Here is a 26,626-nt window from a genome sequence, read left to right as displayed (position 1 = left end):
GGTTGGTCCATCTGTCCAAAGTCTCCTCACTCCAATCCAACCTTCACACAGCTGCCAAAGTGACTTTCCAGAAACACAAGTCTGACCACAAATTCCGCTATCCAGAAATGCCAGGATCTTCCTATTTCCCCCTATTTCCGTTTGTTATTGAAACTAACCTTTCCCATCCTTTTACACTTGACACCCTCCTATGCCCTCTACAAGCCAGGATTGTTGTCCTGTTTGCTGCTGTTCCCCAAACCTGCTACTCAGTCTTTCACCTCTGATCCTTTGTATTGGCCATCCATTCTCTACACTCCTCATGCTCCCCTTTCCTGCCTCCAGTAGAACCTCTACCTTCTTCAAGATTCTTTTCCTGGTAGCCACAGCTACTCGTACCATTGCCTCTAGAGTCATCTTCCATTCACTCTCTATTAACCTTGCAAATTCTAATATTATATGTAGATATATAATTATAGATGATGTATGTGTGTGTGTATTTTTTTCACTGTTCTTTTTTTGCTCACTTGTTTTGGAGAAAGGGAGAGATGGATGTCATGAAGAAAGGGATGGATGTGGGCTTGAAGCCTATCCATGATGTTTACTAGCGGTGACATTTCTTGTTGTTGTTCAGTTGTGTCCAACTCTTCATGACATGATTTGGGGTTTTCTTGGCAGCGATACTGGAGTTGTTTGCCATTTCCTCCCTGGCTCATTTTACAAATGAGGAACAGAGGCAACTAGGGGTAAGTGCACCTAGAAACAAGGACATCTTTTCCCTCCTTTGGATTCTATTCTTTTCTTTTTCTTCGTTTTCAATTGATAGGAAGGTCAGCAAACAGCTGAGAAGAGATTCCATTTGTTTGCAGTGTCAAATGACACCCAGGATCACCCAGCTAGTGTCTGAGGCCAGATTTGAATTTATAATGATGAGTCTTCTAAATGCCAAGCACGATGCTCTATCCATTGTACCACCTAGCTGCCCATAGACACATAGTAAGTCCCAGAATGATTTTGTACCCCCCTTTTATCCTTATCAACTTTTTTTATAATATTGCTTGATCCATGGTAAGGGCCAAGCGATCCTGATTGTTTGATAAATTATTTTTTACATTGGTTATCTGAGTGGTCCATATCTAAGTCTACTCAGTCAAGAAGCATTTATTAAGTACCTCATGTATACCAGGCACTGTGCTGAGTGCTAGGGATGCAAAGAAAAGTCAGAATACATCCCTGTCTTCAAGAAGCTCACATGAGAGAGTAGAAATCCTATTTTGTCTTTCCTTCCATTCTCACATCCATCATCGCCTGCCTTTCCTCACTCTGAGATGTTCAGGGCCACGTCGCCCAGGCTCCAGTTGTCAATGCTAACGAGATCTGAGCCCTAGCCTGACTCCATGACACCCAGAAATGTGCGCATCATTTCCTTCCCTCAGATTCTTTTCTCTTCTTTTTATTTTTTATTTCCAGTTAATAGGAAGGTCAGCAAACAGTTGAGAAGAGATTCCGTTTGTTTGCAGTATCAAATGCTGCAGAAGTGTTTTGTTTTTCGCTGCCCTTAGTGGGAGGTAAAGCCTTACCCTCTTGAGAGAAGCTCATCATTTCCACTCACCCCTTTCACGTGGGGAGGATTTGTGTTGTCTAAAGAAAGCAGCAAGAGAGCCTGTCCCTCCTCGCCCCCTGTACCTCACCAGGTAAAGAGTGACCCAGTTCTGACTGCCCCTATTAAGCTCTCTCGGTGTCTCTTCAAGGGATCAGCTCTGCTTTAAACACTATGATATCATCATTTAAACACAGCTTTCTCTTGGTGGTGATAGGAGCGTAGAGTCAAATACTTAGCCAGTGCCAACGATCTAACAGGCACGTCTTAGATGCCAGAGCTGGAGGGGACTCCAGAACCTCTCCTTTTCACCTGAGCAAACCCAGGAGGAGACTGGAGAGGTGCTTTGCCCAAATTAGCACAGTTGGTAAACTCTAGCCAAGAGGTGAGCCCTGGACTCCAGAGAGAGTCTCATCTCATCTATCTATCTTGGCCTGATTTCTCTCCACCATCTCCCAAAAAGACCATTCTAGGGAAAACCTGATCCTCTGTGCTCTCCTTGGACTTGAGACACTGTCATTCCTCACTACCCTCCAGGAGCTTAGAATCCAGTGGGGGAGCCAACACGTGCACAGATTAATTTATCCAGTGGATATAAAATAGGGACAAGCTGCTAAGGGAGAGAGAGGCTGAGAACAGAGCTAGGGTCAGAGACAAAAGGTGTTAGAGGCAGGATTGGGGCGTGGGACTTTCTGGCTATAAGGTCAGCTCTACATGCGACAAAATTCAGTCATTCTAGCAACTGAGGGTGGGGAATGGGAAACATTTCATGTAGAAGGAGGTGCATTAGGTGAGCCTGGAAGGAAGCAAGGGTTTGAAGAATTGAACAGGAAGAAAGGGGGTATTTAAAACATGGGCAACACTTGGAGATGGGAAATGGAATGTTCTTTATGAAGAAGAGTAAGAGGGATAGTTTGAGTCATAGTTTGGAGAGAGAAAATGTTCTCTCTCTCTCCTCTTTCTCTACTTCTCTCTCTCTCTCCTTATCTCTCCTTCACTTTCTTTCTCTGCCTATCCTTCTGTATCTCTGTCTTTCTTTTTCTCTTCCACATTTCTACTCCTCTCCTTCCTCCTTTGCCCTATTTCTTTTATTAAAAAAGCTTATCCATCTTAATAGAAAATATTTTGCTTGAGAGAATACTAAACATTACCTGCTGAAACCAAATAAAAAAAAGGTATATCCTGCCCACTCTCCTCTTTCCTGCATCCCACTAACATTTCCATTTTATCTCCACCAATGGCTTTCTCTCCGCAGATTAATGTTACTGCAGTCCTTACGATGGTTTCTGTTAAGATGTCAAGGTCAATTGCTTTCTCAGTGTGTGTCTCTTCTCCTCCAGGACTGCTTTTAGCTTGATCTTGCCTCTTTGCGTTTCATTTCTGCAAGAGGGGATCCTGGTGCTTTCAGTCTCTTGAGATCTATAAGAATCTTGGCAACTGGTTCAGGTGTTTAGAGGAGAGTTGGACCTCATGGTTCCAATGCAGAATCCATGTATGTGTCCATGGACCTTGTCAGTTCTTCCTTCCTTTGACCAACTGTGTGAACTTTTGCATAGTATTATCCAGCTATTATACCTCCCCTGTCAAATTCAAGCTTTGTGACCTTGTAAAAACACCTCATTTTCTAAGATTCAATTTACTCATTTTTAACATGAGGGAGTCAAATTGGATGGACTCCAGTGCTGCTGCTCTCCTGCCAGAGTTTATTGAAGTCCTCACCACTACCACACCTCTCTACCTCTCCATTTCTCTCCCTCTCCCTCTCTCTCTCCCTCTCCCTCTTCCTCTCTCTCTCTCCCACTCTCTCCCTCTCCTCTCTCCTTCTACTTCTCCATTTCCCTCTCTCTTTCTCTTTCTCTCTCTCTCTCTCTCTCTCTCTCTCTCTCTCTCTCTCTCTCTCTCTCTCTCTCTCTCTCTCTCTCTCTCTCTCTCTCCCTCTCCCTCTCCCTCTCTCTTTCCCCCTCTGTCTGTCTGTCTCTCCCTCTCTCTTCCCCCCTCTCTCTCCCTCTCTCTCTCTTTCCCCCTCTGTCTCTCTCTCCTTCCCTCTCTCTTTCCCTCTCTGTCACTCTCTCCTTCCCTCTCTTTCCCCCTCTGTCTCTCTCTGTCTCTCTGTCTGTCTATCTCTCTCTGTCTCTCTCTCTCTCCCTCTCCCTCTCTCTCTCCCACTCTCTCTCTCTCTTTCTCTCTCCCTCTCCATTTCTCTCTTTCTCTCTCTCTCTATCTCTCTCTCTCTGTCTCTCTCTCTATCTCTCTCTCTCTCTGTCTCTGTCTCTCTCTCTCTCTGTCTCTGTCTGTCTGTCTGTCTCCCCCCCCCCCCTTTTCTCTCTTTCCTCTCCAAGGAGATTTAAAGCTCCACACTCCAGTTAAGATTCCATGATGGCTTTTTGTCCTTCTGAGCAGCCCCATGGGTTGTAATTAACCAAGTGTCCCTTTCAACATGACCAGTCCAAGCCATGCCTATTATAACTGGATCCTAGATCTATACCTGGAAGGGACCTTGGAGACCATTTGGTCCAACACTTCCATTTTTTGGATAAGAAAACGGAGTCCCAGGGAAACTTAATGACTCACTAAATGTTACACAGTTGTGGGCCTGAGTGGGACCAGAACCCAAGGCTTCCTGATTCCAAGTTCAATACTGGCTCCATTAGCTCTTACTGGCCCCATCTCTGCCTAGGGAGACAGGGTTGTACTAGGAGGAGGAGGAAGCCAGGCAGCAGCCGACAGAAGGAAATTGGATTGTCTCAAATCAAAGACCCTCTAGTAGCAGGCTGAGCTTTGAGAATCACAGATGCAGCAGCATTTTAAGAATAACATCCAACCTCCTAATTGCTCATTACTAGGGGCTATGATAGACTTCCCAGTATACAAAGGACGCACGTTTTCTGTTTGATTCTTTCCTTCCTACTCAAATCATGTGTCAGGTATTAATGCCAAAGAGAATGGGTAATGGGGCCCAAAGAGGAATTAAGGTCATGTGATGAGCCCAAAAGGATAGCCGTTACTTTGTTTTTCCATTTCCCCAAAGAGTGGCCACCAGCCTTCGTAATTAGATTTCAGTCCAGCCTTCTAAAATCATTTGAGAGTTTTCTTCACTTTGAAAGGACTAAACTTGGTTTCCTAAGATTTCCTGTCATCATTTTTTTTTACTCATCTTAAACTCAAAGTTTTTTTAAAAGGGAAAATCAGCGTTTTTCTCCCTCCCCAACCCCAGCTAATTAGAGGATTTTTAAAATGTCCTTTTAGACTGATTAATCAGTCATTGTAGAACTTTGAGCATAATGAAAATAATTTTTTAAAAAGTTGGTTGTGAATTGAAGCTGAAATGAGTTTTGTATTTTCTTGTAAATATGTCCAGAATTTTTTATTATTTTTTGACAGCCCAGAAAAAAAGGAGAATGATTAGACATCTGCCTTAACTATTAGGACACACATTAAAAAAAGAACAACAACAACCATAGGCAAGTAAAATAATTGCAATATTGTATTCTATTCAAATCTCTTCCAAAATGGAGATGGTTAGGGTTAACCAAGCTTAACCTCACTTTTCTTCTTTTATTTTAATTACCATTTTAAATATGTCTAATTTGGTCTGCTGCAGGTTGATCTTTTCTTTCTTTACAGTTCTGTAAAAAAGATTTTCTGATGAGCTAGCTTCTTCTGGAAATCAGATAAACTTTCGGATACAAATATTGATGAATCGCAGTTCTTGGGAAATTAAAGACTTTTCCACTGGTTCTAGAAGTTTCAAATCTTTCTCATAAAAACAATGATCTAAATATAGTAACTTTTTCTTCTGACCATCTGTCTCCTGGAAAAAGTTGGAAAATCTGGGACACTTTCAGAAGTGCTGTCTCTAGCCTAATTTTGGACTAGTTTAGTATGGTAGAAAATGGTTGAACAAAGGATATTTTTTATTTCTTATCTAAAACCTTAAAATAATAATAATATTAATGCTCCATACTTATATAGTACTCTTATATTTGTAAGCTTATAAATACATATATAAATTGTACTATTATATGGAATATAATCATACGTAATATGATTATGATATAAATAATATAATTATATATACAAAATATACATATAATATTATACATGATATATAATATAATAATATTAATGCCTCATGCTAGTGCTTTGAAGTTTGTAAAGATATATTTAATATATGTATATATATATACATATATATATATAAACAGCATAAGAATTTTAGATACTTAGTCAATAAAGAGCCAGTTAGCCAAGAAGAATTTATTAACCTAGAAGGACCATAGAGGGAGTGTAAATCTGTAACATATATTCTACTGCCTGGTGTTATTTCATATTAATATAGAAACTTGATTGACTAGGTATTGTACTTGTTAGAGAGTTGATCTTAGAGCCAGAAAGATGGTAATCCTTCCAATGAAATGGCACCTTGAGTCCCAATCCCTATAGAAACTAGTTAAAAAAAAAAAGATGTTAAAAGTATTTATATATCAAGGATTGAGGTTTTTCATCTGGAGAGAGAGAGAGACAGAGAGACACACACAGAGAGAGACAGAGAGAGAAACCGAGAGACAGAGGGACAGAGAGAGATGGCATGAAATATAAATAGTAGGTGATAGATGGTAGATAGAAAGATAGATAAATAGATAGATAGATAGGTAGATAGATAGATAGATAGATAGATAGATAGATAGATAGATAGATAGAATTCACTGTATTTCTATGTCATTTGTTTCCTATGTATTTTATTTCATACATTAGGATATAAATATAAATAAGCAAGCCATAATTATACACATATATAAATATGGCTTTTTACTAAATTATGCCTTTTCTAATGGGGGAAAGAAGAAAATGAATTAATGGAGTATTTTAATGTAACAAACAAATTAATTAATTAAGAAATTTTTTTAAGTATCCTGAGAAGGGGTCCATAGACCTCACCAAACTGCTATATAGGTCAGGACAAAAACTAGAGTTAATAAGCTAAGATCTAGAGCCAAGTGGGTCCAATCTAGTCCCAAACCTTTATTTTATAGATAAGAACCAAAGCCTGGAGAGGCTGAGGGACTTTTCCATGATAACAAATATCCTAAGTGGCAAAGGCAGGATTGGAACACAAATCATGATATCAAACACATAATTTTAAAAGGGATTTTAGAGGCAATTAAGTTTATCTGTTGTCCTTTTAATATCATAGGATTTTAAGTCACAAGAGGTTAAAATTTCTACCATAATTTACATTTTTTCCTTCTTTCCTTCCTTCCTTCCTTCCTTCCTTCCTTCCTTCCTTCCTTCCTTCCTTCCTTCCTTTCTTCCTTCCTTCCTTCCTTCCTTCCTCTCTTCCTTCCTTCCTTTATTCCTTCCTTCCTTCCTTTCTTCCTTCCTTCCTTCCTTCCTTTCTTCCTTTCTTCCTTTCTTCCTTCCTTCCTTCCTTCTTTCCTTCCTTCCCTCCTTCCCTCCTTCCAACATTCCTTCCTTTTTTCGTAAGATATTTTCTTTAACTGATCTGAAATACATTTTCTTGAATCTATCTGTAATCCTCATCTATCTGTGATATAGTTGAGAATTAGAAAATAAGAGGGGTGGGGGTGGGAAACAGATTTGGAGAAACCTCAATGCCTGCCACATTCCATATTCTTTGTTCATCAGATAGAAAAGCCTCTGGCCATCTTTGTGAGAGGATTCACACTTACTTTACACACAGTTTTAACAAGTTTGATGAGCTGGTTTATAACCCTAAAGCAGATCATAAATAACACATTAGAAGTGGGGAGAGAGGCAGGCATAAGGAGATGTGCTAATAGTCGAGAACATCCATGGCCAAGATTCAAGAGTGGTTAAAAAAAAACAGTCAAACTCATGGCAACCTGAACCATTTGATATGGAGGCTAATAGCTCTGTACATCCAGTGACACCCAGAGGCCATCAGGACATCGAAGCCTAGAACAAGAACTAGGGCTCATTTTACCAACTCAGGGTCACTATAAAAAAGATAAAATTGTTGTTGTTGTCCATTCTTTATGGAAATTTCAATATCTATATGATAAATTCAGGAAATTTCCCAACAAATAAGCTGATTCCCCATATACTGAGGGGCCTTCAAGCAAGTAGGGACAACCTCTTGTCTGTAATGTCACCACAGAGAATTCTTTTTCAAGTCTAAGGTAGCTTGGAACAGTGGTGTCAGACTCCAATAGAAGTGGGAGCTCCTGATCCTCACCTTAGGATCTCTGAAAGCTGGCTTTAACCTAGTTTAGAATGTTCTGTCATCTGTGTTTTAGTGTATTTTCATTTATTTTGTTAAATAGTTCCCAATTATGTTTTCATCTGTTTGGCTCAAGAGTGCTATGGGCTTGACATTTCTTGGCTAGATGGCCACTGGAGTCCCCTCCAACTGCGAGATTCCAATAGCATGTAGGGGTATTTGTATTGTATCATATCATCATCATATCACAGAATAGCATAGCACATGTTCTGTTATATTATATTCCCTTAATTTAATGCCTGTGGCTTTTCCTGAAAGGATGGAGAATTGCCACATGGGGCCATACTCAAGACTGAGAGCTTTGGCCCTTCTCCAGGAGCCCTAGAATGGGTACCTGCCTTCAGGGAAGGGGAGAGTACTCACTAAAGAAGAGGACTCATGGAGTAGGGATTGGAGTGTGGGCCTGGACTTGCTCTGGAATTCATGAAATGAATGAATCATACGAGGGACAGCCAGGAAAGGGAACCCATTGGGAAAGAAGGGAAATAAAAGCCTTCTCAAATACTTCTTAAATGTCTGGGTTACTAGATCCCAGAAATGCAAGAACCGTCTTAAATTCTGTTATAAGAGGCCCTGAGTAGGAGGATATGTAGATGGAGGAAGACCTCAGGTTGGCATTTTTTCTTCAATAAAATGATATGAGGTGAAAAAATACTATATTATTATTTTTATATGTCTATGTGTTGGAAAATGCACGTAAATCGAGACCTATGAGTTTATTAGCATAAAGAATTCCCCTTCATCGTTGCTGATCGGCAACTTCTTTGTCATTTCTAGCTTTAGAGAACTGCCTGGGTTCTGGAAGACTCTGACTTACCCAAATTACAGGGTGATCATGTGTGGAAGCCTAACCTGAATGCAGGTCTTCCCTAGTCTCCTATTACTCTGACTAATTGAATAATCAGGTCACCTGATGGTCCACCATTGGATTTCTCTTTAAGTACTAAGTCTCTTACAATGTCCCAGAGACATTACTCTCAGGGATTGGTCTCATTGTCAAGGACTGAATATAAAGGTCAGGTAGGATGCTGGAGTTTGGGGAAGACTAGATCTTGGGCTAAGAGTCTAGAAATTTGTCTTCTTACAATAATTTCCTAATAAGAGACCTCCCATTTATATGTCACCATTTTCTTAAAATAAACACTGTGTAGTAAGCATACAAGTATTGTCCTTATTCCCATTTTACAGATAGTGAAACTGAGGCATCGAGTAATTAAATGATTTGATTGGCCTCTGTCACACAATGGCTTGGGTCAGAGCTAAACCTGGGCATCAGGACTTAACTCCAAATCCAAGCTACATCGCCTTCCCAATATGAATTTATTGTATGACCGATATACTTTAATTCAAGAAACGCTTATTAAGAGCCATTGTGCCCTTGTACTCAGGGTAAAAGAGCAAGATGTAGAGTGGTCCTTGCCTTCAAAGAGCTTATATTCAAATTTGGGGGAGGGATGGAAGATAAAACTGTTAGAGAAATATATAAAAAATAGAATTTGAAAAAGGTCAGGTAGACTGGAATTTAGATGGTGCCAAGGGGGAGTCATGGGAAATAAAAACTGAGGATAAAGGACAATTATGAAGGGGTTTAAGAGCCAAGCTTGGTGGTAGCTGTTTTATTGTAGAACTAAGATAGAAACATCCAAGAGTCATGTTTTATTTGTTGTAAATGAAGTGTTAACTGGAAGAAAAAGGGAAAAGTTACTGGTTACTTGAGAGTTCTCATTCATTGAGCCTGGTTAGTTGAGATATAGCTGTCCATTTTAAAGCCTTCACACTACCCAATAATTGAGAATGATGATGATGATGATGATGATGATGATGATGATGATGATGATGATGATGATGATGAAAATAATAGCTGTGTGTGTAGTGCCTTCAGATTTGTAGAACCTCTTGTCAAAATCATTTTAGTTCCCCAAGCATTTAACGATTAACTTTACACATTGCCACTATTTTACATACATTATTTTCTCTCATTTTCACAACTCTGTGACATGGATCCTATTATTACTCCCATTTTATAGATGAGGAAACTAAGGGAGAGTGATACAGTAAAGACAGGATTTGAACTCGAGTCTTTTAAGGATGAGTCCATTGCTTTATCTACTATGCTATGTGTACCTACTCCTACAGGTGCCAAGCCCAGTCAGATAATGAGAATGCCAAGACAAAAAAAAAAAAAAGAAAGCTTTTAGGTTTAAGGAGCAACATTCTCTATTTCATGTGATCCTTAAAATAACCCTATGAGGTAGCTGAAATTATGGTCTTCATTCTACAGATGAGAAAACTGAGGCTGAGAAAGACTACACTATGTCCCCACTAGGACAGCTAGATGGCACAGTGGATAGAGCACTGGACTTTTAATCAGGAAGACTCATCTTCATGAGTTTAAATCTGGCCTCAGAAACTTACTAACTGGGTGATTCTGGGCAAATCACTTAACTCTGTTGGTCTCAGTTTCCTCATCTGTCAAACGAGCTGGAGAAGGAAATGGAAAACCACTCCAATATCTTTGTCAGGACAACCCTCAGATGGGGTCAGGAAGAGTCATACAAGACTGAAGGATGACAATAAAAGGAGAAATATCACCACTAATAGTCCATTCCTTTCTTCACATCACTTACCTCCCTGCTTCTCCAAACCAAAATGAGCAGAAACTGCCCTTTTTTCTAAGTAGTAAAGACCAAATAAATGCCCAATTATTTCCCAAGTTGTAGTGGCTTTGCTCCTGTTTCCCCTTATCCTCTAATAGGGTAGTGTTTAATGCCCCAACAAAAATGAAATCCACTTCCCTCCTTTGTGGATTGAGATTGGAAATTTTTAATATTTGAGGTAAGTTTCTTTTTCCATCCTTTATTTAAATAAATCCAAGTCTATGCAGGTCCAGTCATTTAACATTTATACAGCTCTCTATATTTACAAAGTGATTAACATTCAGTGGTCACCCATTCCTCCCAGGACTGGTGGGAAATGATTAGAAATCCCTTCATATAAATGAGCCTCTAATACCTGGAGTGCAACGCTTTCGAATGCCTTATGGTCAAAGACTTCTTTCTAACCAAGTGGGGAGAGAAAGTTTTAATTCAACAATTCAAGAGACATTTATTAAGCTTTTGCAATATGGCGGACATGGTAATGGGTGTGGTGAGGAGTACAGTCCCTGCCCTCAAGGAGTTTATATTGCAAATAAGTTACTTAGGGTGAGAAAAGACCAAGTTTCCTTTGACGCTGAGATGCTTATATTCTCTAAAGTGGGGCATAAAGGGGCCCTGGGGCAGCTAGGTGGTTGGGACTGAACATCTTCCTTTTCTTAGTCAAGATCAGGTGATCAGTAAGCAGATATTGATTAGGCACTGGGCAAAGAGACAATGGTGGGGGAAATCCCCATGCATGAAGAGCTCATAGCCTAGCTGAAGAAGAAAGCATGTCTGGATAGAAGGGAATATGCGAGGGGCAGCTAAGTGGCACAGGGGCTGGAGTTGGGAGGACCTGGGTTCAAACTTGGCTTCAGATACTTCCCAGCTGTGTGATCCTGAGCAAGTCACTTAACCCCATTTATCTAGCTCTTGCCAGTCTGTCTTAGTGTCATTACTAGGGCAAAAAGTAAGGTTTCCTAATTTTTTTAAGTGTATATGCAGTATAGATTCAAAATAATTTTGGAGAGAAAGCTCTCACAACTGGGTCATTATGTGGAAAAGCTTCAGGTAGAAGGTGATTCTTGACCTGAGCCTTGAAGAAAATGAAGGATTCTGAGAAGCCGCAGAATACAGATGATTTTAAGATGAGGTTTTTAAAACGTAAGGTCATCAAAGAGTCGTGGTGGTTCCAGGAACTCATCGAGGGCTCCTGACTGTCATTTTAGAATCTCAAGGAAACCAGACACTCAGAAACTTAATGAGGAACCAGCTGCCTCAAGAATTAGATTGGTCGATTCTTTCTGTCTCTAAACCCAGTGCCTAGAATAGCAGTTGGCACATAGTAGGTGATTAATGAATATTGAGTGATTAATTGATGGAAATGAGGGAAAAGCTCATTTTAGACATTACAAACTGACTTTGAGGCAGGGGATGGCAGATGTGTTTGAGAAACAGCAAGAAGAACAATGTGGTTTGTATAAAGGGAGATTTTGAACCCTAGACTTCATTCCCCAGAAGTCCTTGGTATTTACCAGAATTCCCTATAATCTTGCCATTGTAGAAACTCAGGAGAGATTATAGGGAATTCTGGGAAATACTAAGGACTTCTGGGGAATGACGTCTAGGGTTCAAAATCTCCACTTATACAGGTTGAAACATAATTTGTAGGAATGTGGGAGTCATACATAGTAGTAAGGGAGGAAAAGTGCCAGAGGATTTGATATTTGATCCTAAAATCATAGGGAAGGGCAGAAAGGTGGCACAGTGGACAGAATGCCAGGACTGGAGTCAGAAAGACTTCTTTGCCTGAGTTCAAATCTGTCCTCAGACACTTGATAGCAGTATGACCCTGGACAAGTCACTGAACTCTGTTGGCCTCAGTTTCCTCATCTGTAAAGTGAACTGAAGAAGGAATTGGACCACCACTCCAGGATCTCTGCCAAGAAAATTCCAAAAGGAGCCATGAAGAGTCAGACATGATTGCAACAGCTGAATGATAAAAGTCAGAGGGAAACACTGGGGTTTACTGACTTTGGGAGTGACATGATCAGATTTTCATCATCATGGGAAAAAGAAAAGATTGGATTAAAGTGTGGATTGGATGAATAAGGACCCTAATTGAGCCAGTAAATAGAGAGCTAGGTCTAGAATCCAGAAGACCTGAGTTCAAATCCAGCCTTAACCACTTTCTCACTGTATGACCTTGGGCAAGTTATTTAACCCTGTTTGCCTTAATTTACTGGAGAAGAAAATGGCAAACAACTTCAGTATCTTTGCCACAAACTCCCATGGAGGCAATGGTCTACAGGTCATGAAGAATCAGACAATATTTAACAATTACACAACAACGAAACTAGACTATCAGTCAAGATAACCGAGTATTTCCTAAGCAAAAACTATGCTAGAGAAGGGAAATTTTTAAAAAGAAGAAGAAAAAAGGAAAAATATAAAAAATAGCCAGCTTTGAAGAAGACCCTCAGACTGAGAGTTGCCAAGTTCGGGGGTAGGAGGGATCCAAAGAATCAAGAAGTAGAAATACTTGGTCTTCCTCTCTAGCTGAAGAGTGAAAATGAGGTCACTTGGAGTGTCTTTTGCTAGAAATAACTGAATAAAAGGCCAAGAGAAAATCTCCTCCTTTCCTGCAGCTAAAAGTATCTTCATGCTGGGAAGATCTCTCTCCTTTGCCTTTTTCTGCAGGAGTGGACACACAACATCAGCAGGGCACGAGTTATAAAAAGCCTGCAAGATAAGCAGACTGCCTCCCCTACCCAACCAGAAAATGTTCTCTGCACTTACCCCGAAGCCCTAGATGCTGGGTATACAGAGTGGTCAGGCAGGACCGGCCCCTCTGGTGTGAGGGCTCTCTGAGCCCTTTTGGGGCTTGCTCACTCACCTTTAGTGTCCACCTATCACTCAACTCTCACCTGTGGCTCCAAGAAGCTGTAGCATGCCCAGTGGCCATCTCAGCAGATGGGCTAAACCAGGTTGAGGGCAGCCAACAGATCTCAAAGCAGTCAGTGAGTTAGGGGGATGGCTACCCCAAGCATGTGAATATTGGGCCCAGGGTAGTTAGAGAGTAATAAAAGTGATGTCTAGAGGGGTTCATAGAATTTAGAGCTGGACAGGACCTTCAAAGACCTCTCCTCCAGCAATAAAATCATCTGACATATCTTGGGAGTGCTTTCACTTAGCAAAGTCCTTCATATACAGTATAATTTTGTGGTGGAGTCTTATAAAAAAAAGTGAGGCAGAGGCAGGGGAGCAGGGAGGAAGCGCTGGTTCAACAGTCAGAGGATCCGAGTTTGAATTCTCACACTATAGATGACACTGGTCAAGTTACTTAATCTTTGAACAGAAGTTTGGGTGATTGTTTCTGAGAACCCTTCCATTTCTAGAGCCTTGATCTTATCCTTCTCTGACTGCCAGATGACTCAGTTTCCTGGCCCTTAATTTCCTTGTCTGTTAAAAGGTTTGGAATAGATGATCTCTGTGATCCCTTCATACTCTGAATTTATGTCTTCAACGTTATGATGTTCTAGTGGTATACCTCATCCAAGGCAGCCACAAATAAATATCTGCTTGTTGCAGGAGTGGCTCCAGGGCTTCTATAACTCTGAAATAAAGTAAAATGAACCCCCCAAAATTGGTCCTCTTCAGAAGTGAAGGATGAACAACAATATGACATATATGACTCCTTTGCATATCCCCGTGTTGTTGTGTTGGTGGTGGTGGTCATCATCCTTCTTCTTTTTCAAGGAGGACCAATGCCATCACAGGATAATATGGTAACTTGGGCATGAATTGGATATAAGAAAGGGATGGTGGAGATAATTATCCCAGTTTTACAGCAGAAGGGATGAAAATTTAAAAAACCTCCTTATCTATAGACTTAAGTCTAGTGACATAAGTGGGACCTGAACCGAAAGTCTTGCTGACCTCAAGTCTAGTACTTTGTCTACAGCAACAAATCGTCTCCTTTTTTCCCTGTCTCTATTTCTCTACTTCAGTTTCCAAGGAATTGAAAATTTGTATAACCCAGAAGCCACTGGATAGTTGGGCAATGATTGGGCATGAGCAGATAGGAACTATCTGAACAAGGAACTAGTATAAAGGCACATCTCAAAGAAACATTTAAATGAAAAAAGATAAACTGGTCATGTGGTTGGAATGGGAGATAATTGATGAGATGATTGTGTACTCCACTGGCAGCCTCCTAAAGTAAGGAGAAGGTGGGGAGATGTTGAGGGGATCCTCTGTATCAAGCTTATGGGAGGACATTGTCTAGAGGTACTTTAGAGGGACAACCATGAGAGAGTTAAAATCTGTGAAAGAAACACTTAAACCAATGATTTCACAAATTCATTGGAGTGTTTGAATGTATTGACTAAGAAATGTAGACCTGTTGGGCTAAATCACTTGCCCAAGGTCAGACAATCAGGAAACATACATCTTTTGGTTTGATTTCAAGTCCAATGGGCCTTTCTTTTTCCTTGCTGTCTCTTATAGGTGAGGAAACATCTCACCCTCTCCACCCCCACAGGAAAAAAAAAAAACATTGTTTATGAATAGGGCATGTGATCTATTAATGTGGGGAAATCTTTTTCAGAAAGGCAGAAAAGAAGGGAAGAACCTTCAGGGACAATAACTCAAGTCAACAAGAATTTATACCGTGTACCAGCCAAGAAAACCCAAAATGAGGTCATGAAGAACTGAACAGGACTGAAATGATTGAAAAACAGTAGGTACTAGGCACTGTGCTAAGCACTGAGAATACAAATAAAAAGATAATTTCTGCCCTAGAAGAGATGGTAATCTAATAAAGAAAGACAACACTTAAAAGGAAGCTCAAAAGTGAAGAAGTGATTAAGGAGAGAAGGTACATGAAGGAGCAAGGTAGAGAAAGGAGAGTCAGGCGCAAAGATGGCAGAAGAAGGAAGGGATGAAAATGGCTGGTCTGGCTACTTTCTTAATATGGAAACTGTGAGGAACTCATCAAACAGAGGAAGACATGGAGGCATCTTCCAGAATGAGATGATTGCTAGAACATGGTGGGAGAAGAGTCCAGAGAGTCAGGATTGTGTCTGGGAGAATGAAGGGAAGGAGAAGGGTCAACATCACCAAAGGTGTCAGTGTAGAAAGGAATATTATTAGTTCTCAGAACAATAAGGCAACTGTTGCATTCAGGCTAGAGGATTTCCATCATGTTCTAATTTGGATAGTAACCAAGGACACAAGTATGGAAGACCCTGAAGGCTAGCTTGGGTTATGATAGCTTAGGGAGTTAGGCTATGAGATACTAATTTACCTTATGGATCAGAGGAGAGAGACCTGATCCCATGGCTTTCCTGGCATGGCTGAATGAGGAGAGGGAACAAACAGGTGCTAGAGCTTTGACAAAAGACTTAGTCAGACAAATGGCTAGCTTGCCCATCCCAGGACTCTTCATACCTTGCTTCCTGATTTAACACTGACATACTGGGGTAAAGACATTCAAAGGCAACTGGGTGGCAAGTAGAAAGAATACCAGACCAGAGCTCAGGAGATCTGAGGTCAAATCCTGCCTCTGACCCTGGGCAAGTCCTTAAACTTTTGTTCATCTCTGTTTTCTCATCTTAATAACATATAATAATAATGTAATAACATTTACCCCTGAAGATTATTTGGAGAACAAATGATCAACCTTGAAGCACCATTTAAATACTGGATAAGTGAAGCTGTCCCCACATCCAGTTTCCTATTTCTACCTCTTGAATTTTGTTCTTCTAAAGAAACCTTGATGCTCACCTAGACAGGTCTTTTTGGTGACTCTTATTCAGATATTCAGATCTGAATCTTGTCCCTCTTCCTTCTTCCCCCAAAAGAGATTCTTCCTACTCCAGTGCTTCCTAACCGCTCTGATTGCCCTAAGCATTGGAGAGTTTGGGCTTGTCCCTGGAGATGATGACATTTGAAGTGAAATCCTCTTTAACCATCCAAGGAAAGGAAAACCCTGTCGAATCTGGGATTATTTCTATGAAATTATGGAAAGGCTACCCCAAAGCCCTCTCGCAAGGTTCTTCTCTTCCTAAAGCATCATGAGTGAGATCATATTCAGGGCTCTGTCTATCTGGAAGTTTCTTTGGTGAAGAGTAGCACTATCAGGGGCCTAAATGATCCCAACAGTCCTCCCAAGTTCCACTTACCTTTGCCTTACGGGATACTTCCTTAGTAACCACTGCTAGGAAGCCCATAAAAACATCAACCCAGGGTTTATACTAAAATTGCATTTTCTCCTATTTTGATTTTTATATGTTTTATGGCATGCTTAGAAACCATTAGCAAAATGTACAGGAATTTCCTACTAATGGCACAATGGAAGGTGCTATGAGGCACAAAGTGATTTATTTACTCTTTTAAACTAAGTTTTATTGATGACTTTTTGTTTCTACATCAGAATCATTTCCCAGTTGTCCCTTGGAACAAAGCATAGCAATTGAATAAAACCAATTGACAGGGTAGCAGGGTACAGTGGAAAAGCTTCAGATTTGAGGTCAGAAGATCAGTCAGGGTTTGGATCTGGCTGGTTTTTGCTTCTTAATGCCTGTGTGTGTCTTTAAGGCAAGGCATTTCTTCTTGTTGGACCTCAATTTCCCCTTCTGTATAAAATGTAAAAATCAGATTAAATAACCTCTATGGGCCCTCAAGCTTTAGATCTATGACCTTATCCTATGGTGACCTCAGCAGATGGTATCTGTGACATTCCCTGATCTGAGTCCCCCACTTCCCCAATGAAAGAAGGGAATCAGAATCACTGCCTAATCTCTCCTCTAAGGCCACGATTGGTCAGTTCCTGTACTCACCATTCAGCTGCTGACTCTAAAGCCGGTGTTATTCTCATTACTCCCTGCTACCTCCTCTGGGAAGTGCTAATTAAGGAATGTGAAAAAATTCAAATTTCTCATCCTTCACGCAGGGCAGAAGAATGGCCTGAGACGACTGTGTCAGGATCAATCCCAGCACTTTTTAGACACGTGATGGAAACTAATATTTATAAGCCACATTTTGAAGCTAATTAGAACCGAAAGCCATTTTAGGTCTGCTATGGAAAGTGTTCTATTTGAACTACTCCCCCCCCCCCATTCCATTTATCAAAGGAATTTTTCATCATCTCACTCATCAGCATCCTTGGGAGCAGATTCTGGAAGGCCAGCTTTGTGCCACCATGGGACAAAGCTTTAGATGTTTCCCCATGATGGGGTGGGGGAAGTCGACCCCTATTGATTCCATTTCTCAGACAGAATGATGCCTTTAACACTCAGTAATGAAAGTTTTTATATGTGAGAGGGATTACCAACATCAGCCTGTTATTGTCCTTTGATGTGCCTCAGAAATATTACAGTCGACAGTTATTAAAGAACAGATTGTGGGAGCCAGATTACCCCACAAGTACACTTTGTTACTTTTTCCCCCTTTAACGATTTTTCATAGAGGTGATTTTTTTTGCCCTTTCCTTGTCTTCTTCTCCTTGTTAGGCTGCTATAATTTGGGGGGCAAAGTTTTCTAAGCAGGGAGAGAAGGTGGAGAATAATGAGGGAAAATTGCAAAGGATGGAGGGAATGGTCATCTTCTCACTTGGCAATTTACTTTCTGCCCAGGGTGGCTAATGAAGCCAGACTTGAGAAATCCATGTCCATGGAGCACGGGTTAGATGTATTTAAAATCTGAGGACCTTTGGAATATAAAGAAATCCTGGGCCATAAGACTGTGCATTTCTCAGCCTTCTACTGAAATGGAAATCTTGTACATACTCTCCTGGCCTCCATGGAGAGAAACCGTGACTTGTACAGAAACTGTAAAGAGGGAAGGAAGGCAGTGCTTGGGCACTGATTCATGCTTCTTCTTTACCCAACCAAATTAAGCTGAGAAACTCAATGGAAGATGTGAGAAGTAGGGGTCAATCAGTGTTACCTACCTACACCAACGAATGCCAAGAGCATCAATTTCCCATCAATTGCTTTGAAGCTCTCTTTCCCCAGTGAGTCCAGGCATTGTCACCAGGGAATAACAAAAGGATTTCACACACACACACACACACACACACACACACACACACACACACAATAATTTGAGTTATAAAAGGTAGATTCAAACAAATGCTAAAAAAAAGGGTTTTTTCCTAAGACACCATTCTAGCTCCCAGTTTGGGGTCACTATGTTTTCAGGACATGAGATGAAATGAGCCTGGGGTACAAATAGGAATTATCCATGAAGTAGACTGCCTAAGAATATGATTTACCATCTCCCTTCATTTCTCCACTTCAAAAAAACTAGGTAAGAAGGTTGTTTTGTGCAGTATCTTGGCAAGAATTTTCTTTTTCCCAATGCTCAAACTGCTTCATTTTGCCTTGCTCTTTAAATGAAAAGGGACAAGACTTGGTCATGTTTGGAAAGCAATCTGATGCAATGGGATTGTGGGATCTTGTTGTTATTCAGTTGTTTCCATTGTGTTGTGTCTTCATGACTCCCACTCCGGGTTTTCTTGACAAAAATACTGGAGTAGTGTGCCATTTCCTTCTCCACTTCATTTTGTAGATGAGGAAACTGAGGCAAACTGAGTGAAGTGACTTTCCCAGGGACACACAGCTAGGATGGGTCTGAGGCTAGATTTGAACTCAGGAAGATGAGTCTTCTTGACTCTAGGCCTGGCACTCTAACCATTGTGCCTACCTAGCTGCCCTATAGAATAGAGAAAATCTGAGAACAAATTTTGCCTTAGGTAATTATTAGCTGTGTGGTTCCAGGCAAGTGACTTAACCTCTGTTTGCTTCTGTTTCTTCATCTGTAAAATGGAGATAATAACACAGGTCTTCCCATGTTTGTTGTAAAGATCAAAAAAGATAATACTTGTAATGTACTTAGCATAGTGACTAGTTGATTAGTTAAAATATAAATGCTAATCACTATTATACTTATTATTATCCCTATTAAAAAAGAAATAAAGTCAAGTTGGTATGACCTACACCTGATGCAGCCAAGTTGGCATATTTTAATTGTTGCTTCCCATTCTAGACATTTGCCAACCATCTCTTTAACAACCTATTTTAGAACAAATCCAAGAATGTAAGGCTAACTCCCTGGCTAGGTCACTTAGTCCAACATCCTCCTTTTACAGGTGAAAAAATTGTGGCCCTGATTGGGGGCACAGGATCCAATATTTTGACCTGCAAAGGGACAGTGAAAACCATCTAGTTCAACTCCTTTACCCATGAGACAGTTCTCCCCAAAAGGTAAATGGCCTCACCACAGAGATACTTAATAAAAGAATTGGGATTAGAATCCAAGTCCTCTGAAGTCTGATTTTAGTATGCCCCCCACTTCAGAATGATGTCTGAGCAGGTAGGGGCATTGCGGTGAAGTAGGCAGAGTACTGGGCTTCTAGTAAGGAAATCTAAGTTTAGTTCTGCTTCTGACATTTGCCTGCTTTGTGATCCTGGGCAAGACTTAATCTCTGCTACACCTCAGCAAGTGCTTTAAGACATATCTACCAAGACATAAATAGGTAGATCTCAGTTGGTAGGGGCAATTCCCCAAAGGGATTAAATCTGTAATTGCATGGTCCATCAGAAAGAACATTAAGACTATTAGCAGTTTGTCCCTGTGTGGCTGCCCTGACCCCTTTCTCTCCCCTCTTCTCCCTTCTCTCCCTCCTTCCCTTCCTCTCTCTCTCTCTGTCTCTCTGTCTCTCTCTCTCTTTCTCTCTCTTTCTCTCTCTCTCTCTCTCTCTCTCTCTCTCTCTCTCTCTCTCTCTCTCTCTCTCTCTCTCTCTCTTTCTCTCTCTCTCTCTCTCCCTCTGTCTGTCTCTCCTGTCTAGATCTCTTCACTCTCCCCTCTTCTCTCTCTTTTTCTCTCTCTTTCTCTCTCTCTCTCTCTCTCTCTCTCTCTCTCTCTCTCTCTCTCTCTCTCTCTCTCTCTCTCTCTCTATTTCTCTCTCTTACACACACACACACACACACACACACATCCTATATAGAATCAATTTGTTCCAGTGATATTCTCAGACCATTCAGGTCAAAGTGATATAATTTGCCATAAATGAATTTGGATCCTTGGATGTCTCCTCCAATCCTTCACCAGACCTGAAGGTGGTGATCTGTCCAGTCCGATGTAGTTATGTGAGATTATAGGTTATATATTTAGAGCTAGAAGGGATGTTAGCTATATATAATACAGTGGAATTCTCACCATGCCCCCATGAGCCCAGAGGAAGTGATATTTACATGATGTATCAAAAAGTGATTTATTGAGCTCTGTACAAATAGGAAAAGGAAATTTTTAAATAGTTTGGGGGGGGGGATGTGCTGCCTCTCTGAAAGCCAATAGCATAGGGCTGGTGGGCAACATGTATACACTGTGGCATATGGTGGCCCTGGATGGACGAAAGCCCCTTGAAGACTTCCAGGACATTTTGATGGATTTCTCTGAGACTCGGGATTAAATCAGGGACCCAGAGTTAAGAGATGGATGTGTTGGGGGGGGGTGTTCCTTGCCTAACTTCACCACATCTCTAAGGGTTAATTAATTTTATCTTTGGTACTGTGAATGGACCACCAAATTAGGCTGATGACAAACTGATGGATGTAGAGATCTAGCAAACTCCGACATTTTTACCATCTGCCTTTCCTTTTTCTGTGGGATCATCTCTATATAATTCAGAACTGTAGCGTGCAGAACAAGGCAATGGATTTCAGAAAACCTTCCCTGTGTTTTCCATCAATTTCTCCCTTTATTTGGCTTTAGTGGCTGCAGTCCTAGCTGCTAATACAGTTTCATATAAATGTAATCTGGTTCCCCCAGCCAAGTGCAACCCAAATCAAAATTACATTATACCTTTTCACCACTTTAAATCCTTCCTCAAATTAAGGCTCTGAAACCTGACTTGATGTTTATCTACATAGAAGAAGAAGAGACTTAGGTATCCCACCAAGAGTCAGGTTAAACTTAGAATGACAGCTTGACAGGGACTTTATCTGTTGTCCTTTGGGAAATAAAATATATTTTAAAGTTAAGACTTATTCTTTGAAAGTTAGCTCAGGATCCATTTGGCCAGGTGACTCTGAAACTCTGCCAGGAGGCACAAGACCTGTAACATGATGTAACATTGACTTAGAACTAGAAGGAACCTCAGAAGTCCTCAATTCCACTTCCTGCCCCCCAGTCACTGAGAAGCCAGGTATCTTACCCATGGTCCCCTAGGTGGAAGTGCCCGGTTGGAAGTGATAAATTGAGTGGTCTTTCTCTTGTATCCTACTGCCTGTCCCAACTGTCTCACTCTGACCTCTTAACCTAAAGCTGTTTTTCACTGTGATCTTGGCAAGATTTAATAAAAGTCTAAATCCCTAGAAAAGTTAGAGTCCCAGAGACATGGCATCATGGAACTTTAAGGACCCTAAGACATCTTTTCATCATTTAGAACCATAACTAGACTGGGATTACCAGACATTGTCCAGTGATATTAGACAGTGAAATTGAGAGCACTGAACACAACTGTAGCTACCTCACAGTGCTGGGGGGGGGGGGGTCCTTCTGCCCTCTCCTTAACTGAATCACCCCAAACATAAAACTGTTCATTACAAGTATCAAGTATGGTGTCATTTACCCCCTGCTTCATCTTAATTGGGGCAATTGGGTACTGGGTTCATTCTGATTACTCTAGATTCCAGACAAGCTTGCCTATATCTTGATCTCCCTCTCCATACTTTGGCACTGGATATCTACTTCCAGAGCTGGTCCTTCCCCTGTCCTCACTCCCACAATGCTTTTGGGACCCCTGGCTCAGATCCAAAGATGATTGCCCCTTTCTTTCATTTCACACTCATCCATACCCCAATGATCCCTGCCTCTCCCAAAAAAAACCTGATAATCACTTTCCGTTGACTTCTCTGTGTACAAATCATTTCTCCTCCATAGGATGACAACTCCTTGAGGACAAGGACTGTTTCCTTTTTGTCTTTGTGTCTTCCTAATGCTGGTTGTGGTATATAGTAGGTAATTAATAAATGCTTTTTGAATTGGAGATTAAGTGACTTTCCTGAGGTTACATAGAGAATAAGTAAAAGAGGGAGGATCTGAACTCAGTTCCTCTGACTTTCTGTCCAGTATCTTTTCCTCTGCCTCCTTTAAATGGTCTTTAAATGGTGGTATATAGTAGGTAATTAATAAATGCTTTTTGAATTGGAGATTAAGTGACTTTCCTGAGGTTACATAGAGAATAAGTAAAAGAGGGAAGATCTGAACTTAGTTCCTCTGACTTTCTGTCCAGTATCTTTTCCTCTGCCTCCTTTAAATGGTCTTTAAATGGTGGTATATAGTAGGTAATTAATAAATGCTTTTTGAATTGGAGATTAAGTGACTTTCCTGAGGTTACATAGAGAATAAGTAAAAGAGGGAGGATCTGAACTCAGTTCCTCTGACTTTCTGTCCAGTATCTTTTCCTCTGCCTCCTTTAACTGTTCTTTGAGATCCCTTTTCAGTCTGTGATTCTCTGTTTCTGATAATGACCTTTTCAGCAGAAGCCATGGGCAAGATCTCTGCCTCTTGGAATGAACATGTCTTTGTAGAAATTGGAATGTAGCCAGGAGTCTAGAGCAATGGCCCCATTACCAGCCTGTTAGCAGGCAAAATAGTCACCTTCAGACAAGGATCTACCTGAAGCGCCCTTGTCTCCTTTGGTGGCTTCCATTCTGAAGCTTTACTGAAGTTTTATTCAGGACAAAAAACAGGCAACTCCCAACTTTATTACCTTTAGATTTTCATTAAAGAAAGGCTCTAATGCATGAATAAAATGAGCCTGGGCTGGAGTGTTGACACTGGATTTATTTGCATGACTTAATAGCTTATTTCACAACCCACTCAAGAGCTCCCTTTTCCCTCTGCCTTTGAATAGTGATTATTTTTCTCTACCCTGTGAATAAAAGTCATATCAACACAGGAGTTTATTATATATTCTCCTTCTGCCTTTCTGTCGCTGAAAGGGGACGTTGGTCCCTTCTGACCAATGACAAAAATAGCTGCTGTAGCCACTTTGCCTTTATTTGGGATTACATAAAAATTCACATGATGAAATGGGAGCCCTCTTAAAGAAATGGATAGATGGAAGGAGGTCTTGTGGGTTTAGATTCCTAGATCTTCCGCCCTCCAATGGATGCTGGGCATTTCTTTGACTGTGTTCAAAATGGAGGCAGGAGCCTGGAAGGTCTTTTTAAGATCCACACTCCCTAACAATCTCATTGAATTTAGTGAGCATTTATTAAGCACCTACTATTTGCCAGGCACTTTGCCAAGCCCATGAGGATAGAAAGATCTGGGTTACAACTCTGCTTTTGGCTCTAGTTGCTTTAAACTCCTCTGGCTAGAGCTTAGCATTCTTCACCATCAGGTCCCATCCTGGTTTTCTTGCCATTCATTCCTATAAAAGACATTCAGTTCCCTGGCTCTGAACCTTTTGGTGTCCTCACACTAAAAATTATCTCTTCCCTTTCTTCTACCTCTTAGAAATCTCTGCTCCCTCTCAAGTGTTGCCTTCTTCACAATGCTTTACTTGAATACTTTAGTTATGCTCTCCCCAATCATTTCTCATTCATTTTGCATATTTTAACTTATTGGTGCCCATGTCCTTTTTTCCAGTAGAATTTGAGCTTCGTGAAGGCATTAACTCTCCTGGTTTTGCATTTGTATTCCTTGCACCTAGCAATGTCCTTGTCACGTAGGAGGTCCTTAATAAGTACTTATTAATTAATTTGACAATGACTTAAATGCCTTTATAAAAGAAGTTCCTTCCCTGGGAGTCTCTTCCAAACAATGAAATCTGAACTCATGACAAGAACCCAAAATAGTAATTCACACATCGTAAATACACGTTCATGTGTATGTATACACGTGATATTTAAATATATGCATTTACACGTTATACACATCTCACTGTCTAAGTGATTGGACTTGTGGGAGGAAAAAAATAGAACAATTCCCTTGCTTAAGTCTCTTATATGGAACATAAGTGAGGGTGTGAAGAAGGCTCTGCTTGCAATCCAGAGGCAAACTACAAAACAAAGAAGTAAACAGAATCATTCAGAGAGGCCAGGATGAGTCTGAAGCAATGTGTCCCCTCTATTTGAGACTACTTGAACAGAAGCAAGCTCCCAGCGAGGGGCATCTTCATTTCAACACAAGAATAAGTTAATGCTGCAAACAACTCAGCTGAAGTATAGTCAGAGTGGAATGCTTAGGATCTCTGAAGAGCATTCAAAATTGTGTATATTTTGTGGATAAAGAGAGAGAACCAGATGCAAAACTTAATCTACAATGTTGCTTCTAGGTCTATCTTGATTTCCTATTTTGATAGTCATTTCCCTTAATCAGTTCTTGCTACAGTACTCCAAGGCAAGACTTCTTAACTTGGCATCCACAAATTGGTTGTTTTCTAAAAACTATTGGTCAGTAGAGTCAGTTTCCTTTATGATCCCCTATTATTTGATGCATTCAGAGTGCTTATGCTTCACTGGATTCCCAGTGGGGTCCATGGCACACACATTCATGTACACAAAAGATAAGGATTACCTATTCCAATGTATTTGTGATCTTACTGGCATGGCTATTCCTGATGATAATCCATGTTGCCTGCACATCCTATGGGACTCAGTCATGTCTTCCCAAAAATTTATCACAGAGGTTTCTTCCTGTTTGGGGGGCATTCTTCACATTTTCCCCTCCAAATACATGGTCTTAATGATAATACTCTCAATGTGATTTAATTTTTAATTTTTTTATTTTTTTCCAAATAACATGTTGATACAATTTTTAATAATCATTTTCTGTCATTTTGTGATTCATGTTCTTTCCTCTCCCACTCCTCCAAATCTGATTCTAATTCATGGAAGTTGGTAGGTATATAGGTAGGCATATCTTGATAAATCTAGCTAAAACAATCTCTCATAAATAAGTCTGATTTGCTTAGGTCTTTTTAATGCTGATATTTTATACTTACCTGGTGTTTGGTACTGGACATTAATTGGGGGGGGGGGCGGTGCAGTGGAATGGAAACAGTACTGGAAAGAGTATTACTTGGAATGGAGTGGAAAGAGTATGACTATGATAGATTCACATTCTATTCCCATTTCGGATATTCTCTGTATGAGTTTGGGTACTTCATCACCCTGGACCTCAGTTTCCTTATAAGAGGGTAGGCAAGATGTCTTCTAAAGTTCTTTTCCTCTCTAGATTTAGGATCCTATAATCATAACTCTTCGTGCAAAAAGCTGAAATAGGTGTGTAGACTTGATATACCCAATAGGCAAAGGCATATACACAACCAATCTCCATCTTGTTTGACAGTAATCCAGTAGGGACTCTAATGATTCCATAACATTGCTGTCAATGACAAATTCCTCATGTTTCTTATTATAGGACTGTTAAATGCCCATCGCATCCATTCTTTACATCATGTCGTGAAGGCTAGCTTATCCCCAGATAGCAGATTGCAAGATGAACATCCACCATATTTACTGTCTTTTGATCTGAGTTAACAACCTGGGGAGGGTGATTGGATGTAAGACACTCATGATTCCTCCCGATCAATAACTAGTTAGGAAGAATAATTCTCTGAGGTCCCCCATTATGATAGCATTGACCTTCAAGCTCAATTGGCTGGGTTTAACAAGGACTTTCTGTATCGTTAGCCAACATTATTGCCTGATAGCATAAGCACCTGGTATTAGTTTGTCTCCAATACAGATGGATGCTATTCTTAACTTTAGAGGTGATAGCCCTGGAGCTTGGAAGAGATATCTAGGTAAACAAATCCAATCTGATCAACACACGCTCAAATACAGATGGACCTGAGTAAGTGGATATACATACAAATATGCATTATAGTTATATTTTCACATCTATATATGTGTGTGTGTGTGTGTGTGTGTGTATATACATACATCTATACCTGAGTGTATGGACATACTTATACACCCATGTAAGTGCACCAATGGGTGTAGGAATTCATATATAGAAACATGTACATACACTTATGTGTAAATATATAAACATATAGACATTTTTGTTGATATTTGGACAGCTAAATTAAATTATAAATAGATATATATATATATGTATATACAT

General features: G+C 40.4%; 1 protein-coding gene across 1 annotated transcript in view; it reads left to right on the top strand.

Moving 5' to 3' along the window:
- Positions 1–26,626, top strand: part of FHIT (fragile histidine triad diadenosine triphosphatase) — a 1,742,917-nt gene that overhangs the window by 646,294 nt on the left and 1,069,997 nt on the right. The window lies entirely within an intron of this gene.

The sequence above is a fragment of the Monodelphis domestica genome, chromosome 7 (genome assembly GCF_027887165.1).
Source record: "Monodelphis domestica isolate mMonDom1 chromosome 7, mMonDom1.pri, whole genome shotgun sequence".
Classification (NCBI taxonomy): Eukaryota; Metazoa; Chordata; class Mammalia; order Didelphimorphia; family Didelphidae; genus Monodelphis; species Monodelphis domestica.
The sequence above is the reverse complement of the archived record's forward strand: the minus strand, read 5'-3'. Positions and strand labels throughout refer to the sequence as shown.